The sequence below is a fragment of the Aulonocara stuartgranti genome (assembly GCF_965226115.1).
Source record: "Aulonocara stuartgranti genome assembly, chromosome: 14".
In the NCBI taxonomy this organism is placed as follows: domain Eukaryota; kingdom Metazoa; phylum Chordata; class Actinopteri; order Cichliformes; family Cichlidae; genus Aulonocara; species Aulonocara stuartgranti.
The window spans coordinates 30833575-30852047 of NC_138950.1; the positions used below are offsets into that span (position 1 = coordinate 30833575).

The window sequence follows — 18473 nt, forward strand, 5'->3', positions numbered from 1 at the left end:
CTCCACTGAGCTGTAGGAAGCTATTGTGAACTCCGGATTAATAGCAGTGACACTAGCATGCCCTTCAGCCTCCCTCAGATCTCATCAAGCCTACTTTCAGTTACTCAATCGAGTGAGGAAAAGACATTTTGCTCTGACTGCAACACTGGGTTTACAGCAGAGAGACTATGTACTGCGTGAGGCTTGGTTAAAGCTTATTTGTGTGTCAGCGTCTGCCCTTATATTAATCCGATTCATGGTTGGTGGCATGACATAATCTTCTTGTCTCTTCTGTAATGTTTATCTGCTCAGAACAGTTGTCATCAGGGGACCTGGACTTTGTGCTCATATCTTTCTAGCTGGACTGGACTGTTTACAATAGCCTGCACTCATATTCACATATATGTGAACACAACACAGACCCTGTAGCTCACACACGAAAAAAGGATCATATTTCAGACAGGAAGATAATAACAGGGAGAAAAAGAGAGAATAAGAAAAATACATTTGTCATTTTAATACAATATTCTAAATTTGTGCATCCAGACAGTAATTTCATGATTTTTGATACCTTCTGAAATATGGTCAGAATGTTTCAACAAAGGCCCAGTATGTTTCCAAAAGTTGATTCTGTTCATCTGGACTTTTGGAGATTACTTACCTGGATGATTGAGCATGCATCAAGACGCCCAGTATGTTGCTAAGCAACATAATTAAATGGCATGGCATGGTCTATTGTCATATAGGTTAAGTAGCTTGCCATCAGTCACTGATGGTAGTAGATGTTCATTTGTGTGTTTCCATTAGGTGTGTGTTTATAATTTGTAATCTGGTCCACAACAACAACTGCAGGAAAAGTAGTGTGCATCATCCTTGGAGAGTCTTTGATCATGTTACGTCTCCCTTGTGATACTATTGAATATATTTAAATACAGTGCATATTAAAGTATATTTTCCCACCAATCTAATTCAAACATTTGCCAGAAAGTCTTAATCTATGTTTAATGGGTTGCCAATTAAATATGGTCAAAACCCCACATGATCACTCAGTAATCTTTTACAACAGGTCCAAGTTTTACTTTACAGTAACAAGAATGCAAACCAGTTTATGACTTTCATTCAATATATTTTCTCTTATGGATATGTAGTTGATATTCTGTCTCTGTCCATTAAAACAAACAAAGAAAAAAACCTACCATAAAAATCAGAGACGGGTTCTGTGTGAGTGACCAGGCTTAAAAATTCCCCATTGGATCACATAATCTGTATCTGCATATTGCCTGTTCATCTTCCTATTGTTTCTCTGCACGATGCAATAATAATACAATGGTTGCTAAAACTTATTTTAATCTACGCTTCCCTTAGCACTCGTCAGTGAGTGGGAGACATCTTCATTATAATGAAAGACATTTGCCCATTACCTCCAGAATAACTTCTAGAAGCGGAATCTTTCTGTGAGTTACTTCCAGAATAAAAATACTTTACAAGTTGACACTAGTGCAGTAAAGATTTATGACAGGCAGACAACAGAGAAAGCATTCTGACTCTGTTATAGTTGTTTTTCATAATAATTTAATATAGTTCTTCATCATTACTTTATATCAATTGTACATTATTGAGACTGACAAATTGTTGTGAGTTCCAATAGTGTTTACAGTATTCATCTTAGTCCTCCTCCTGTGCCTCAAGCATCTCACGAAGGTTACAAAGTCAACATTAAACATTACATCTCCTTTTTCCTGACTTCTAAGCCTTATAGACTTTAAAAACTGCTACTCTGTTTAATAAAGAACAGAATGGAGCGTACCAGATATGAGATTGCTTAGATTAAACAGAAACAAATGGTTTTCTGGTCTAAATCCACCACGGAGCTCAGGTGAATTGGAGTTTATTATTGGGAACAAAAATAAAACCAAAAGTCATGCATTTCGAACACTCAAATCCTCAGAGCACTGAGCCACACTTCCTTTGTTTCTTGACTTTTTGCTGATAAGCATCAGATCTACAAAATGGTGTTTGACTCCCGCTGCAGGGTTTAGAAGTGATAAGAACCAGTACAACGTTAGGGCTCGTGCTCTGGAGCCTCAAACCTGTCGAGAGAAAGAGTTTCACTAAAGTCCAGTCAAATGTTATGGAGCAGTTGAGAGAAAATGTAGCAGCACTTTCACGGCGGGCAACCGCAAGATTGTCAGCAGTTGAGATCGTTTGGTGTCACTGTTGTGAAATATGGTTAGGTTGGTAATTTGTCTAACAATGACGCAATTGGTAGAACTTTACCTCTGTAAACGGTCTCATTGGCTTTTGTATCAAACAATCAAAATGTGATTAATATCAATTAGAAATTGCAGCCCTTTTTATATAGTCAAACTAAGTTGACAAAGTAACACGATATTAAATATAGGGATTGATTTTAACAGTTGGATGAAAACCCTTTGCAGTCAGTGACTGTCTGGAACCCATGGACATCACTAATGACTTTGTTCTCTCCCTTGAGATCCTCTGCCAGGCCTTTCCTGCAGTTGCCTTCATTTACTGCTTATTTGTGGGTATTTCTATGTTCTGTTTTGTGTTTAAAAGCTGAAGAGCGTGAGCTCAATGACATGTGTATCCCTTTTTTTATTTTGAGAAAATCTTGGATTTCGTTTTTTAGTATGCTTCTGGACATTATTAGTTTGCACTATGATGTACCGTCTGATCAGTTTTGAGGCATTTAGCTGAATCTGAGCAGAGTATAGTCCTGTGCACATCACAATTCATCCTGTTTCTTTTTTCAGCAGTCACATTACCAATAAACATCAGTGGTATGGTTTCACTGGAAGCCACATATACCCATGTCATAACATTACCTCCGTCGAGCTGGACACATAATGTGATACGCTCTTTTTCTGCTCATACATGTCTCTTCCTATCATACCTCCACAAGAATGTGCTTGACTTAGATTTTATAAAGTTGTTTTTCTTAACCATGGAAATGAATCTGTCATCATCATCCACTGTGGCAGTGTACAGAGGCCAAACTACAGGGTGGGCCATTTCTATGGATGCACCGTAATAAAATGGGAATGGTTGCTGATATTAAAGTCCTGTTTGTGGCACATTAGTATATGTGAGGGGGCAAACTCCTCAAGATGGGTGGTGACCATGGTGGCCATTTAGAAGTCGACCATCTTGGATACAACTTTTGTTTTTTCAATAGGAAGAGGGCGATGGGACACATCAAACTTATTGGTAATGTCACAAGAAAAACAATGGTGTGCTTGGTTTCAACGTAACTTTATTCTTTCATGAGTTATTTACAAGTTTCTGACCACTTATAAAACGTGTTCAGTGTGCTGCCCATTGTGTTGGATTGTCAATGCAACCCTCTTCTCCCACTCTTCACACACTGATAGCAACACTGCAGGAGAAATGCCAGCACAGGCATCCAGTATCCGTAGATTCAGGTGCTGCACATCTCGTATCTTCACACCATAGACAATTGCCTTCAGATGACCCCAAAGATAAAAGTCTAAGGGGGTCAGATCGGGAGACCTTGGGGGCCATTCAACTGGCCCACGACGACCAATCCACTTTCCAGGAAACTGTTCATCTAGGAATGCTCGGACCTGGCACCCATAATGTGGTGGTGCACCATCTTGCTGGAAAAACTCAGGGAACGTGCCAGCTTCAGTGCATAAAGAGGGAAACACATCATCATGTAGCAATTTCAAATATCCAGTGGCCTTGAGGTTTCCATTGATGAAGAATGGAGCCACTATTGTTGTACCCCATATACCACACCAAACCATCACTTTTGTTGTCCCAACAGTCTTGGAGGGATCCATCCAATGTGGGTTAGTGTCAGAACAATAGCGGTGGTTTTGTTTGTTAACTTCACCATTCACATAAAAGTTTGCCTCATCGCTGAACAAAATCTTCTGCATGAACTGAGGGTCCTGTTCCAATTTTTGTTTTGCCCATTCTGCAAATTGTGTGCGCCGATCTGGGTCATCCTCGTTGAGATGCTGCAGTAGCTGGAGTTTGTAAGGGTGCCATTTGTGAGTAGCTGATATCCGCCAAAGGGATGTTCGACTAATGCCACTCTCCAGTGACATGCGGCGAGTGCTACGCTGTGGGCTCTTGCTGAATGACGCTAGGACAGCCGGTTATGTTTCTTCATTAGTGACAGTTTTCTTGCGTCCACATTTTGGCAAATCCAACACTGAATCAGTTTCACGAAACTTAGCAAGCAGTTTGCTAATTGTAGCATGGGAGATGGGTGGTCTCGTAGGGTGTCTTGCATTGAAATCTGCTGTAATGACCCGGTTACTGCGTTCACCAGATATCAACACAATTTCGATCTGCTCCTCACGTGTTAACCTCTTCGACATGTCAATGGCTGTGATGAAAAGAGAAACTTGTAAATAACTCATGAAAGAATAAAGTTACGTTGAAACCAAGCACACCATTGTTTTTCTTGTGACATTACCAATAAGTTTGATGTGTCACATGGCCCTCTTCCTATTGAAAAAACAAAAGTTGTATCCAAGATGGCCGACTTCTAAATGGCCACCATGGTCACCACCCATCTTGAGGAGTTTGCCCCTTCACATATACTAATGTGACACAAACAGGACTTTAATATCACCAACCATTCCTATTTTATTACGGTGTATCCATATAAATGGCCCACCCTGTACATAAATTGTGTGTTTGCTAAAGAAATTAGGGACCTAACTAACTAACTATACCTGTTGATTAATGGCTGTGATTGTGACAGCTGAGATGATTCCATGAACCCAGATTCATTATTGGTGGAATAAAGACTTTTTCTCCCTCTTTGCTCCAAAATGTTATTGAATATCTCCTGTATGTTTTCTTCCCTTTACTACACATTAAGCTCCAAAACATTCCAAACAATATTTTCATGAGGATTTCAGGCGTGGTTATACCGTCATCTGCCTTTCACATCATTTCTTATCAACTATAAATTCAAAGGAGTTTGTGTATCTTTGCGTGTGTGTGTGTGTGTGTGTGTGTGTGTGTCTGTGTGAGTGTGTGAGTGTCAGTGCCTGAGTGGACTTACTCATGTGTGAAGCATCAGCTCCATTTATTTCAAATCGTTGGAGAAATGATACTATGTTTCCCTTCCTCGGACAATTTCCTTTCAATAGTTATCCACAAAAAAGAAATAGGAGAAAAGACAAAAGGCAGACATGATTACTAGTTATTTGTTTCCTGAATGTAAGAGTAGCAGCAGACTATTGATATTCACTTCTCATCCTGTTGGGCTCTGTCCAGATTGCGGTGTTAGTTGACTGTCAGTAAGTAACGGTATGCAGCAATTGTACTACTAATGATTGTGTGATAAAAGAGTATTCTACCTTGGATTATGAAATTTACATTTTAATAAATGCTTAAAACAAAGTGTTAAAAACTGCAAAAACAACATTAGAAACAGCATTCTTTATACTGTAGAGCCATCTAGTGCATATAAAGACAGAGCATATTGCATTAAAGTACCATCATCGCCATATGTCATAACAGCATGAAAAGTTGAAAATAATATCCATCATTCTGATGTATACTAAGGCAGTCATTTTTAAGAGCCACAGTCTGAACTGCAAAAGCAACTTCAGTATAAATTTGCTCACGGACCATATAATTTCTTGAACCACTAAACTGATAAACTTTTTTCCTACAAAAAAATGTTCTTCTTATCTTCTAAAATGAAATGACAGTATAGCCTAAAATTCATTCAAACCTTTTTTTCCATTAAAAGTTAAACATGATCATCATTTTCCGTGTCATTCAAAAGCCCAGACTCCTTCTTACAGAACAGTTATAAATCCTTTTATCATACAAATGGTCATGATTTGGAAATCAGAATTATTACATCACTCTCTCTTTATAAGAAAAGCACATAACATAGAACAGTCTATTTTGTTTTATCTAATTCCACCTACAAGTTTTCTCTGGTGTTTGTTCCAAAGTCTAAGAAAACTTTGGTCTTCTTGAGTATTTTAACTTTTAATCAGCAATAGATCTAAATGAATAATAAATAGATCTCTTCTGAAGATGTAGGATAGGCTGGTAATGTCACAAATACACCCGGCTTTCAATGGACTTCTGAGCTTTTTTTTTTTTTTTTTACTTTTATGTTCACTTCCTGGTTAGATATTGGCTGCAGTACACTTGGGATGATCTGATATCGTCGTGTTGGTGTTGTTCCCAGATCATCATGAAAATGTTGTTTCAGGTTCAACATCGCAAGTGACCAATCACATTGTTGTGACGTTATTCTTTTGCGCGCCAAGCCATTCGTGCATTTATGAAATTCCAATGTTGCAAGGACAATATCAATTCTGTTTACCGTTTATTAAAGGGTTACAGTTAGGGTTAGGGTCAGGGTCCGTTGATCGGCGGTTTCTCACAGCTTAAGTACAGTTTTTGGTTTTACAGTGGTTTTTCCCGAAGTCGCAAAAGTATGACGTCACAACATTCTGATTGGTCACTTGCAATGTTGATCCTGGAACAACATTTAGTATGATGATCTGGGAACAACACCAACACGACGATATCAGATCATGCGTCCACTTGGACATTACCTTGGTTTCTATTGGAGCGCTTAATTGTCCAGTGATGCAGCAGGTTAACTTATTCTTATGATGCTAGAAAGTCTTCTATTTCATTTCGCAGAGGACAGTTTTCCGTCAGTTTTTTGTATAGTTATTGGCCATTAAAATGGCAGCCTTGATGATGGGCAATATGTAAGAAAAATACCTGCAAATTAAGTTTAGCATGCAGGTAAGCCATCTGTCTGAAAGTGTTGGTAAAAAAAAAACAAAAAAACTACTGCACTCATACACTAGATGCTGCTGTATAATCATGGACCTAGGTGAGACTTGCACTGTTATCCGAGTGCAGGAAAAAGAAGAAGAAAAAAAGAGAAATAACGTTAAATTATCCTAGAAAAGGAGCAGAGTTCAGTCATTTGATCACTTAAATTGCTTTTATTTAGGGTAATAAGGCTTACTACATAGTATTGTCTCTCTAAAACACATAAAACTGTAATTGTCGTCTGTAAGAGCAGAGTGGGCCACAATTTTCCAAGAGCAGATGTGTAGCTGCCTTCGTTCTCACAGTGCTCTCTCCCCTGTTCGATGGAAATGCTGTTGATGGTTAATGCATTTGCTTGTAGGATCAGTAACACTCTACATGGTGCTCTTCTCTTAAATAAAAAATTAAAAAAAAAAAACTAGAAAAAACAGAAACACAGTAAAGGATATGTTGCGACACAGATAAAAACAGGGTCTGTTGTTGTGATGATAAGGGTCAAGCTGGCTGTGTAGTGGGTCTGGCCACAATATCAGGAGAGGCTTCAGAAGTGGATGTGATGCACAAAGAGATTAAAAGAGATACACCAGGCACATGGCCATGGGGGAGAGGCAGAACATCACTGAATGTGAGAGTAGCATGCATTCTAGTATAAAGAGGTCTCGTCTATTTTCTGGTTTCAATCTGGCTTAAGGAAAGCAGCAGTAGTGGCTGCTAGCTAGATCCTCAAACGTATTTGAATTTGCTTTGCAACTAGCGTAGAAAATCTAAAATATACTAAAGAGCAAACTGCACCCAGGAAAGAAACAACTGGATTATGCTGCTAACACAACTTCGGCTCTTTGCAAGCACCTGAGCAGATAGCATGCTAATGCTAAGCTAGCCAAAAACCCAGAACAGATTTAATGCCAGTTACTTTATAATCATTCCTCTATTTCCTCTATCACCGGATGTTTCTGTCTGTTAAAATGGGTTCTTCCTTCTCACTGTTGTCAAAGTGCTTATTCATAGGGATTTGTGTGGTTGTTGAGATTTCTTTTTCTTGCTGATTTGCAATTGCATGTCTTTTTTAAATCAGTCAAGACTAAATAGTTGGGTTACAAGAAAGTTAAATTGAGAAATATTTAGGTACTATGTCAACACTATAATAACTTATAATATAAAACCAAAGGCCTGCACTACGAAGCAGGATTTTCTGTTATCCAGATAACTTTGGGGTTAATCCTGGGTTTTCTGTACAACATTGGTTAATTGGTTAATTTCTTACCGGGGTGTATCCCCAAGGTAACTCCGAAACTAGCTTGCTTGAGAGGAGGTCGATGTAAGTGAAACCAGACTTCTCTACTTAGATTTTTTTTCCTAATAGGGAACATGTTAGTTTCTATAATAAGACACATTGCCAGTTACGTAAACTACAATTGTCTATTTCTGAGTACAGTAACATTATGGAAAGTGTCTTTTTACCCATTTACTTAATGCAGTTGTTTGTGTGTTGCTGACACAAAGACCTTTATGTCGAGGAGAAGAAGGGCAGTCTCACTGTGAACCATCTGCTCATTCAAAGTGTTGGTTGCCTTTGATAGCGGAGCAGAAAGTCACACTCATCCATGGGGAACAATGAGAGACAGGGAACAGCAGGGGAGTCACCAGAAAGACAAATACCCTTTCACACATGCAACCTGTGCAAGGATCACTCTTTCTTGAAATACAGTTGGTTTTAACACACAGATATCATCTCTACACATTTTCTGTAAGGACACATTCTATATTGAGTTCTTTCCCTCATTACATTGCAGTTGTGGACAGATTCTCCTCTACTGTTACTAGTGGTGCAACGGATCACAGTTGATGCGTAATCCGAACCGATCCCACTCCACGGTTCGGCACGCACGTGATCCGAAGAGTCGAAAAAGAAGAAGAAAAAGTATGTGTATGGTGGTGTGGTGGGTCTGTCAAGCAATAGTTATGGCCAGCGCTAGTGATCCAAGTGGAGGAGCAGAGAAGTTTGCATTATTTAAGCAGCCCTTTGCTGCCCAGTCCGACCGGGCTAACGCTATTACAAAAGCTATTGGGGTGTTTAGCTGCAGGCGGGAGGCCGTATTTTTTTGATGATGAACGTGCTTGAGCCACGCTATGATATCCCGTTGCGCGTCCACTTTAGTGGCAAGATCGTTCCAAGCATGTATGAGCAGGAAAAGATTTAAGTTATGGCTGAACTGTCCCAGGCATCTTCTGTTGCCCTAACTACTACAAATGGGTGGACCTCCAGGGCAACGGAAAGCTACGTGACCGTGACAGCTCATTATATCACAGCGCAGTGCGATATAATGAGCGGTATGTATTATTGTAGGGTCTACCTTACAATATAAAGCGCCTTGAGGTGAATGTTGTTGTGATTTGGCGCTTTATAAATAAAATTGAATTGAGTGGTAGATACAAAGCCCTGTACTGCCCTATATTGTACCTTTTTTTTTTTTAATAATTGTGTGGAATGAGTCTTAAGTTTAATGTTTTAAACAGGCAAAAAATACTTCAATAAGTAAATAATTAAATGTTCAATTTTTGTCTTTTTTCTTTTTTTGCTGATCCGATCCGTGACTTAAAACCGTGATCCGATCCGAACCGTGAGATTTTTGACTAACTGTTACTCATCATGTGTGAGCAAGGCTGAAGGACCACAGGAGAAGCTTTTTCTGGTCTGCTTGTCTTCAAAGGAGGACAATTGTTATTAATTATTATTATAATTATAAATTACCTATGTGAATTAAGTTTTAAATTCCTTTTTGGCTACAACGCAACTTTATTTGTTAGTATAATTTCTGACTGCTGACACGACGTGTACACTTGGCTCTTTTAAAGTAAAGCTGTGTGGAACAATAAATGGCCTCAGATTCACTGGTTGTGGGGTGAGATATATGGACAATCTATAAAACATCCGTTGATTGATTGATTTTCTTTTCTAGATTTACCTAAATGTGAAAGTAGATTTAAATTATGCATGCAATGCTTTTGTCCAAAATCAGGTATTCCAATAATATCGTATATTTTCACTGGTCATTTTAAACCCTTCCTTTTAAACCCCTCCCTGCATTGTAATAATAGAATGTTAAGATCTGAACTTTATGCCCCTTTTGTGAACGGTTCAGTGAAATGTGTGTCATTTGGTCACATAAAAGTTTTGGCTGAAGAATTATTGAGTTTCCTGCTGTAGGCCATAACTGAAAGTTACTCGAGTGATATTCACATTTCTTTTGTTCACAAATGACTTTGACTTGCAAATTTTCCAGATCACTGACTTATTCAAATGGAAGTCTGGGAGTATCTGTTAGAAAACTATACAAAACTGCACAATGACAGAAACTACACAAAAGAAATAAAGAGAAAGGTGTGAGGTGTATGCATCAACAGAAACAAGCCCAGGTCAAAAGTAAAAGCGTATACTTCGAATAAATGGAATTCACTCGAGTACCCCACCCAACATTCGTGCATTCACGAAGCTAGTGTTATGCTTCTAAGTTTACATGACTGCATGGCGTCCTTAAGGACCATCTTCATTCTTTGAGAGACAGTGAATAGAAAGCTTAGATAAAACAAACAGTTTCCACATCTACTGTATAATTGATTGGGTATTGCATGGCTTTTTTGTGTTTAAGTGCTACAGAGTTGGTGGTGGAATGCCTGAGACTCTCTGCGTATCCCGGCCTGAAAAGAAAATCCATCAAGCGGGTTGAAAAATGTAGGCTCTTGGGTAACAGAGAATGTTTGTTATCTTAAAAGGATCCAGCTATAATGGAAGAGATGAAGGAGCATTTTATTCCATGCCTGATACAATGTGGCATACCCATGCCAAGGATCTTTTGATGTTTTATGAAGAATAAAAGAGGATATTACTTAAACAGATAGAGCCAAAGTATCTCTCATACCGACTTACTTGAATGAAGGCATCAAAAGATAAAAGATGAAGCTTTCTTTAGAACAAAGGGTGGATGTGTTTGCTTTAAACTGGAAATCAACTGATGTGGGGGAAAATGATGCAGAGGTTAATTGTTCACTTAGAATCTTGTGAAGTAATTAGGCAACAATATTTATCTGTGTAGAATGCTTTTGTAAATTAAATGAAAGTGACCTTATTGTATACCTCTTGAGAGAAAGTATTAGCTCAGTCCCACAGAGGCTAAGAACAGTTGGACATAGTTGCCCATATGTGAGCATGTCATTTGCAGCATCATGCAAATAGAAAAGATCTAATCTACTGCAGTTATGTGGTAGTAACTGCATGCGATGCTGGCTACATGGAGCACTCTCGTCTCAGTGCTTTATAAACCAAGTCAATCACGGTACCCTCAGGGATCCCTCTGTCTCTGTCTCCCTCTCTAAGGTTAAAAGGCCAAAGAAAAGCCTTTTAGACTGTCCGTTGCAGAAGTTGAAGCTAGCCAGCAGAACAGATAATCAATACAGCATGTTGATTCAACCCACTTTACTAAATGAGTGGTCTACTACAGATGGGCATTATAATTAGAGCAGTTTAAAGCATGGAAAAATGCAAAGTAGGTGGATGCTGTGGAGACCCATTCATTTTGTCCTAACTCAATGTGTATATATATCTATCTATGATAGGGGTGCAACGATACTCGTATCAATATTGAACTGTTCGATACAGTACTTTCGGTACGCATATGTATCGAACAATACAAAATTTTTTATTTATTTTATCAACTTTCTTCTGACGATGCTGTCTGTGTTGAGCACTCAGTGGATCTGCGCTCGACAGTGCAGCCTAGGCGAAGTAGTCGAACGCAGATTCACTGAGTGCAGGGCAAGCTAGCGAGACAGAAGTTAAGCTCTCCTTGCAACATGGCAAATGGAACCTCCCCCACCCTCATTCAGATCTGGCGTTTGAAACTATTTTGGTTTTCATGTGACGTTTTTTTTTTTTTCATTATGTCTGCCAGCCTACTCTTATCTCTTTTTTGTATATATATATATGTATATATATATATATATATATATATATATATATATATATATATCAGGTAAAGTGATCCATAGTGTAGCCTGCATTTACATCTTAAAATAGAGTTCTTGTCTAATTCTGGAAACACATGGATGGAACACATAAAACCACACGAAACTTTAAATAAGAGGTTTCATATTCCTGTGTGCATATAAGACACAGATAAGTGTGCAATAAATAAAGACATTATCAGGACTGGAATTAGTTTAATAGCATATAAACTGTTCAGGCAATGATATTGTGGGATTTAACTAGTAGGTTTTAGAACAAGAACAAAGTTCATAAAGTGCCTTTAAATTTAAAATAATTCACTTAAATTGATGTAATATGAGTTTATTTAATAGTACCAGCGACAAGAGCTTTGATCATTTGGCAGCCAGCAGTGACAGATATGGTGAAGCAAATAGTAGAGCATCTGAAATGAAAACAAGTGAGAAGAGAAATTTGATTAAAATTATTATGAAAAAAAATCTTGCTATGTATTAATTTGATAATGAATGAATTTTAAATATGCCTGTTACGGCTGTGGCCATGTGTGGCCTGTTTTCTGTCTGTGTTTTCTGTACTGTGCTTAAGACAATATTACAGTAGATTGAGGATATCTTACCTGCTTCTCTTTTTTCAATAGAATGACAAATTCATTTAGGAACAGTCAGATGGACTTGTTAAGTTAATAAGGGATTGTAATGACTATTGTAATGAACATCTAAAGTACCTAGTTTTGCAAAGTATTGACTGTACAGTGCAAAAGCCCAGTGAGCTGCATAGTTTAGAAAGATCACATGTGAACCCTGTAGGCCTTGCAGAGTTTAAACCTAGAAGAACATCAATTCTTTGTGTAGTTTAATTAGACATCCTTGTGGCTGACAAGCGGGTGAATTTATTTTCCTGCCAGCGTAACTCAATTTCAGATAGATGTCATAGATTGCTAAAAATTTGAACTTTGTGATATTGGCTTGCAGTTTTCTGATAACTGACAACAGACTGCAGTTCAAACCATCATGGGTGTTACAAAAGTATACAAAAGTATATGTGTGTGTGTGTGTGTGTGTGTGTGTGTGTGTGTGTGTGTGTGTGTGTGTGTGTGTGTGTGTGTGTGTTCACTTACGGGAAGGAACTGTGTTGTGTGTTGAGGCAAGGTTTGCCATGGAGGTAGCAGGTTAAAGATTTACAACTTGATTCGACTAGGAACTTCATATTAAACAGGAGCACAGAGTGAGCAAGGACACTTTTCTCATCTGTTAACATTCCCCTCGTTCATCTTGATCCCTCCGTCCCTCCCTCTCACCCTCCCTCGTGTCTACTATTCATTATGTCTGCCAGCCTACTCTTATCTCTTTTTTGACATTTGTGTTAAGGATATGCTTGCAGGATTTAGTCATGAATTTGTAAACTAACAAATTTTTAAAAAGATATCACTGGAAACAATTTTAATATAAAGGTATTTTGTTTTTATTTATTCATATACCATATTAAGTAATTTAAGTATTAATAAAATTAATTTTAATTAAAATATTAATGAATTTGACAGAGTCAAATTTTGTGACATATGGGTGACCCCTCAGAGTTGTCAAACAATTTGAATTAAAAAACATTTAAAAAACTTTATCCATGCCTTAAATGAAGAACGTGGGACAAACACAAGGGTCTTTTTTTCTGTGGGTGTGTGTTGCCAGTGTTCGGGAAACCTTCCTCAACTTAGACTAAATTTTACAACGGCTCCTCAAAGGCATCTGGTACAGATTCAATTTAGCCACACACTGCTAAATGTCCAAACACTCTCTGGCAGCTGAATGGCATGTGAATCCTACAAGGATGCCAAACAAAAGTAGCTAGCTGCCACACAGCTAGAAAAAAAAACCAAAAAAAGAAGAAAAATCTCTCAGACAATACCAGATGCCTGATAGAATACAAAGCAATACGAGATCAGTCTGGTAAACGGAATTCATAAAACTACCTGACAGATTGCCTCCATGCATGGCTGCACAGAGATAAAAAGTGTGTGGGAGTGAAGATCCAGCCCTATTAACTGACCATTATGTTACTATTTGCTGTCATGGTGAATATCCAGCAACAGAGCAATTTGCATTCGAAGTTATGCCCTCCATTTATTTGAACAAGGACTGGTATGGAGGATTATGGGATGGTGATGTCAAAGATGTATAATTGTGGAAATAAAGCACTCTTTTCAGCACAGCGTGTGCTAACAATGTCTTGGGTTTTCAGGCGGCCAACTAAGAAGTTGGCTATACTGATTTTGAATACACTGCATTGCACAATTAAACTCTGTGGTTCCTGTGCGTAGCTCAAATTAACTGGTAGGAAATCCCTGAAAACTCTTCACAGAGAGCTTAAAAAAACAAAGGCTTGCCAGACAAGTGGCCCACTATACCTTGCATATGAGATTATTCAGACTAGACTGTTAAACGTGTGAAATGCAGAGCTGAAGTCAATGTCATGATGATATATCTGCAGTCTACATTATTCTATAAAGCAAATGCCTTTTTTTTTTACCATACCACTGTACTATAATGAAAGTTTACACACAGAAAAAGAAAATCACATAAATAAATGTCTTTTATAAAGCATTGATATTTGACAGATAAAACTGCTCCCGTTGTTAGTGCTACCAAGATAAGCCGCTACAGTAATTATAGGGATGAGACCCACTGTAGTAGTGACTTGTGCTGCTGGAACAAATGTCAGGACAACACTTCGAAGGTACCCAAAGACATGACAGAGAAAGGGGGCTTTACTTAAGGCCTTTTCCTCATTTTAGCACTCATCTCCAAACATCACAGAGAGCCTAGAAAACACCTGTCTATGTGCTTATAGTGACACACCAGAATTCCTATTCAGTCAACTGTATTTATTTATATGACGCCAAATCACACAAGGGAAAGATCCTACATTAATACAGACAAAACGCCTCCAATCACATGACCCCTTGTGAGCAAGCACTTGGCAAAAGTGGGAAGAAAAAACTCCCTTTTAACATGAAGAAACCCCTGGCAGAATCAGGCTCAGGCAGGGGAAGCTATCTGTCCTAAGAGGGTCGGAGTGAGAGGAAGAAGACACGACAAAAGACAAACTGTGGAAGAGAGCCAGAGTTTAATATTAACTAATGATTAAATGCAAAGTTGTGCATAGAGAGTGAAAAAGGTGAGTGAAGAAGAAACAATTCAACATGGAATGCTCCCATCTGCTTAGGCTCATTGCAGCAATACTAGGGAGCAATGTTCCCTCTAAGCTGCGCGCGTGCGCAATTGCACACTGCTGACACGGTCTCTGCGCACAGAAAATCTGCATTGCGCACAAAAAAAAATCTAACCGGAATTGAAATTAAAATAAATTCGTTAACAATTCTGTTTTGCAGTGTTAGTCAGTGAGTGACTGGCTGCTCCCGTATGGGATCAGAACAATGCCACCTTATCCCATAGTCCAGCCAATGATGCGATTGACATTCGTATATACGCAGCTAATCAACGTCGTTGACAGGCTATGACAGCGTCCTTATGTGCCGACACCGGCGTTTTAGCAAAGCAAAACAACTGTTGGAGATGTGAGCACTTTATACTTTATATCAGTTTTTAAATTGTGTTGATAGGCCACGTAAAACCAGGTTTATGATAAAAAAAATATGCAATGTTTGTTTTTTTTCCTGAATACTATCGTTGTTTATATTTACAGCGGGAAGAAACGGTAAAAGCGGCGTTTTATAAGGAAAACGCTCGAAAGCACTCTCCCCCGTGAGCAAAGACAAAACCAAACACCCGTCACCCCCCCGTCCCCCTCACCCTTTCCTATTGGTGGAAAAATGTACCATGTCGACCAATCAAAAAATGATATGGCAACATGGCATTTAGTTGACCAATACTCAAAGTTGTATACCAGGAAATATTCTTTCAAGAGAAATTACCAGATACTATGAAACAAGCCATAATTTCTGTGCTGTACAAAAAGGGTAAGAATACCTCACAATGCAGCTCCTGCAGACCGGTGAGCCTCTTAAATTGTGATTACAAAATTCTCACAAAAATCTTAGCTAATAGAATCGATCTTATACTGCCAAAAAGTATTAATCCTGATCAAACCAGCTTTATACCAGGGCGACAGTCATTTTATAATATGCGCCGCCTATTTAATATTTTATATGCATCAGAACCAAAAGAAAAGTCAGAAATAATAATTTCTCTTGATGCAGAAAAGGCCTTCGACCGTATAGAATGGCCATATCTTTATGCGTTCCGAATTTGGCCCATTGTTTGGAAAATGGATTAAAATACTGTATTCCTCTCCAGTTGCGGCAGTGAGGACAAATAATGTAACCTCTGACATTTTTCAGCTTAGTAGAGGCTGCAGGCAAGGCTGTAGTTTATCTCCCTATCTTTTCAACGTAGTAATCGAACCTTTAGCTATCGCTCGTAGGGAGGACAGTTAGGTTGCCGGAATCTCTAGGGACAGGACAGTGCACAAAGTATCATTGTATGCAGATGATTTATTGCTGTATATATCTAATCCAACGGCATCAATCCCTAAATTGCTCAAGGTATTAGACCACTTCGGACGCATATCTGGATACAAATTGAACTATTCAAAAAGCCTACTGTTCCCTATTAATAACATAGACCAAGATTTCTCTGCCTTCCCTTTTAAATTAGAAAAAGAAACGTTTAAATATTCGGGAATAAATAAAACCCGCACAATGAACGAGTTGCGGATTCATAATTTTGACACTTTGTTAGAACAAACATCACAAGATTTTAAAAAATGGGCAAAACTTCCAATCTCATTAGCAGGCAGAATAAATCTAGTTAAAATGGCAGTCTTACCAAAATTTCTCTATGTTTTCCAAGTGGTTCCTGTTTTTATAACCAAATCAATTTTCAAAGATTTAGACAGATTAACAGCAACATTTATCTGGAAAAATTCAAATCCCAGAATAGAAAAAACATATTTGGAAGTACCAAAAGAGGCTGGTGGGCTAGGGTTGCCAAATTTTATCTTTTACTACTGGGCGGCTAATATCACCAAATTATTGCACTGGAAATATGTTTATGAAAATAGCGAGGGTGAGGCTTGGGTAAAAATGGAACTGATGTCTAATCCACTTCCCCTCTTAACCTCATCCCTAGCTCTAAATCAAAAACAGAAAATAACAAATCCAGTTGTAAGAACATCTATTAAAGTATGGCTTCAATTCAGAAGGCACATCTGTTTGCAACAGGTTAGTAATTTTCCCCTGTTGCTTTTAACCCTTTTTTTGCCAACCATTTCAATATATACCAATATACCAACCTCACATATGTTTAGATACCTGCAAATACAAAGTTTTGCAAAAACATTGTTTCCTTCTTTCCCCTACCTCCCTCCTAAAAATCAAGTGGATACCATTTTGGAAATGGATCGTTTTGGCAAAAGGAGAATCTACAAACTGATACAGAGCTTAAGGCCTATTACTTGGGAAAAAACTAAAAATAATTGGGAAAAAGACATTGGGGTGGATTTATCTGATGATGAGTGGAGATTTTGTTTGAATCGTATACATACTTCCTCCCTTTGCATTCACCATGTTTTAATTCAGTTTAAAATTCTTCATCGTCTTTATTATACAAGAGAGAGGCTTTCAAAATTTTTCCCAGAGGCCGATCCTGCCTGTCCCAGGTGTGGACATAATCCAGCAAATGAGGGTCACATGATGTGGTCTTGTCCGAACCTGGATAATTACTGGGGAAATATATTTAAAGTATTATCTCATATCAGTGAGCAGAATTTAGTGCTTGATTTCCGCATTGGCATTTTTGGAGTTATGCCATCTCAATACAAAATTAGTAAATCTCAGGAAAAGGCCATAGCATTTGCTACATTGCTTGCCTGTAGACTTATTCTATTCCACTGGAAGTCTGATAAGGCTCCTTCATACATACAATGGTTAAAGGAGGTGCTTTTCTTTTTACCACTGGAAAAACTTAGATACAGAGTTCTCTCATCACAACAAAAATTCTCTGTGACTTGGAACCCATTTATTGACTATATAAAAACGTATTTTCCAAATGTGTGACATACATTTTTTGTTTGTTTTGTCCTGTTTCTCTTTACATGAGCCTCGGGTGGGGGGGGGGGGTTCTTTTTGTTTTTTTGTTTTGTTGTTTTTTGTGTTTTTGTTTTGTTTTTTGTGTATAATCGCAACATTTTCATTATGTATTGTGACCATGATTTGTGAAAAAAAAAAGTTGTGTTTTCAAAATTGGAGTTCAAGTTATTTTTACTTCCAATAGTGTTAACATACTACATGGGTCATGAACAAGATTTTTTTTAATTTTCATTGTAAGTGAGCTAAAGCACTTAATTAAAAGTAGTCTAACATGAATGTAAATGCTGTAATTTGATTATTTTAATAAACCATGTAACTTGGATGCTGGCGTGACCACAGTGCACACATCTAATGTTGCTCACAGTGGTCCAAGGGACCGCTCAGGGAGTTTGTGTGTTCGCTCAGACACATGAAAAATTAGAGGGAACATTGTGAGGGAGGGTTCTGATTTGCCTGATCCAGCCCCAACTATATGCTTTATCAAAAAAGAGTTTAGTTTTAAGCTTAAAAGTAGAAAGGGTGTCTGTCTTCCAAATCCAAACTGGGAACTGTTTCCACAGAAGACGGGCT

At 38.2% G+C, this 18473-nt stretch overlaps 2 protein-coding genes across 2 annotated transcripts in view; one reads left to right on the top strand and one right to left on the bottom strand.

The window, feature by feature from the left end:
* lsamp (limbic system associated membrane protein) overlaps nt 1–18473 on the top strand; it is a 480200-nt gene that overhangs the window by 119824 nt on the left and 341903 nt on the right. The gene's annotated exons all lie outside the window — the stretch shown is intronic.
* LOC309688236 (uncharacterized protein) overlaps nt 15604–18473 on the bottom strand; it is a 42255-nt gene continuing 39385 nt past the window's right edge. Inside the window, exon 5 of the transcript XR_014271003.1 lies at nt 15604–15685. The gene's annotated coding sequence lies outside the window, so the exon portion shown is untranslated. The remainder of the gene's footprint in view (nt 15686–18473) is intronic.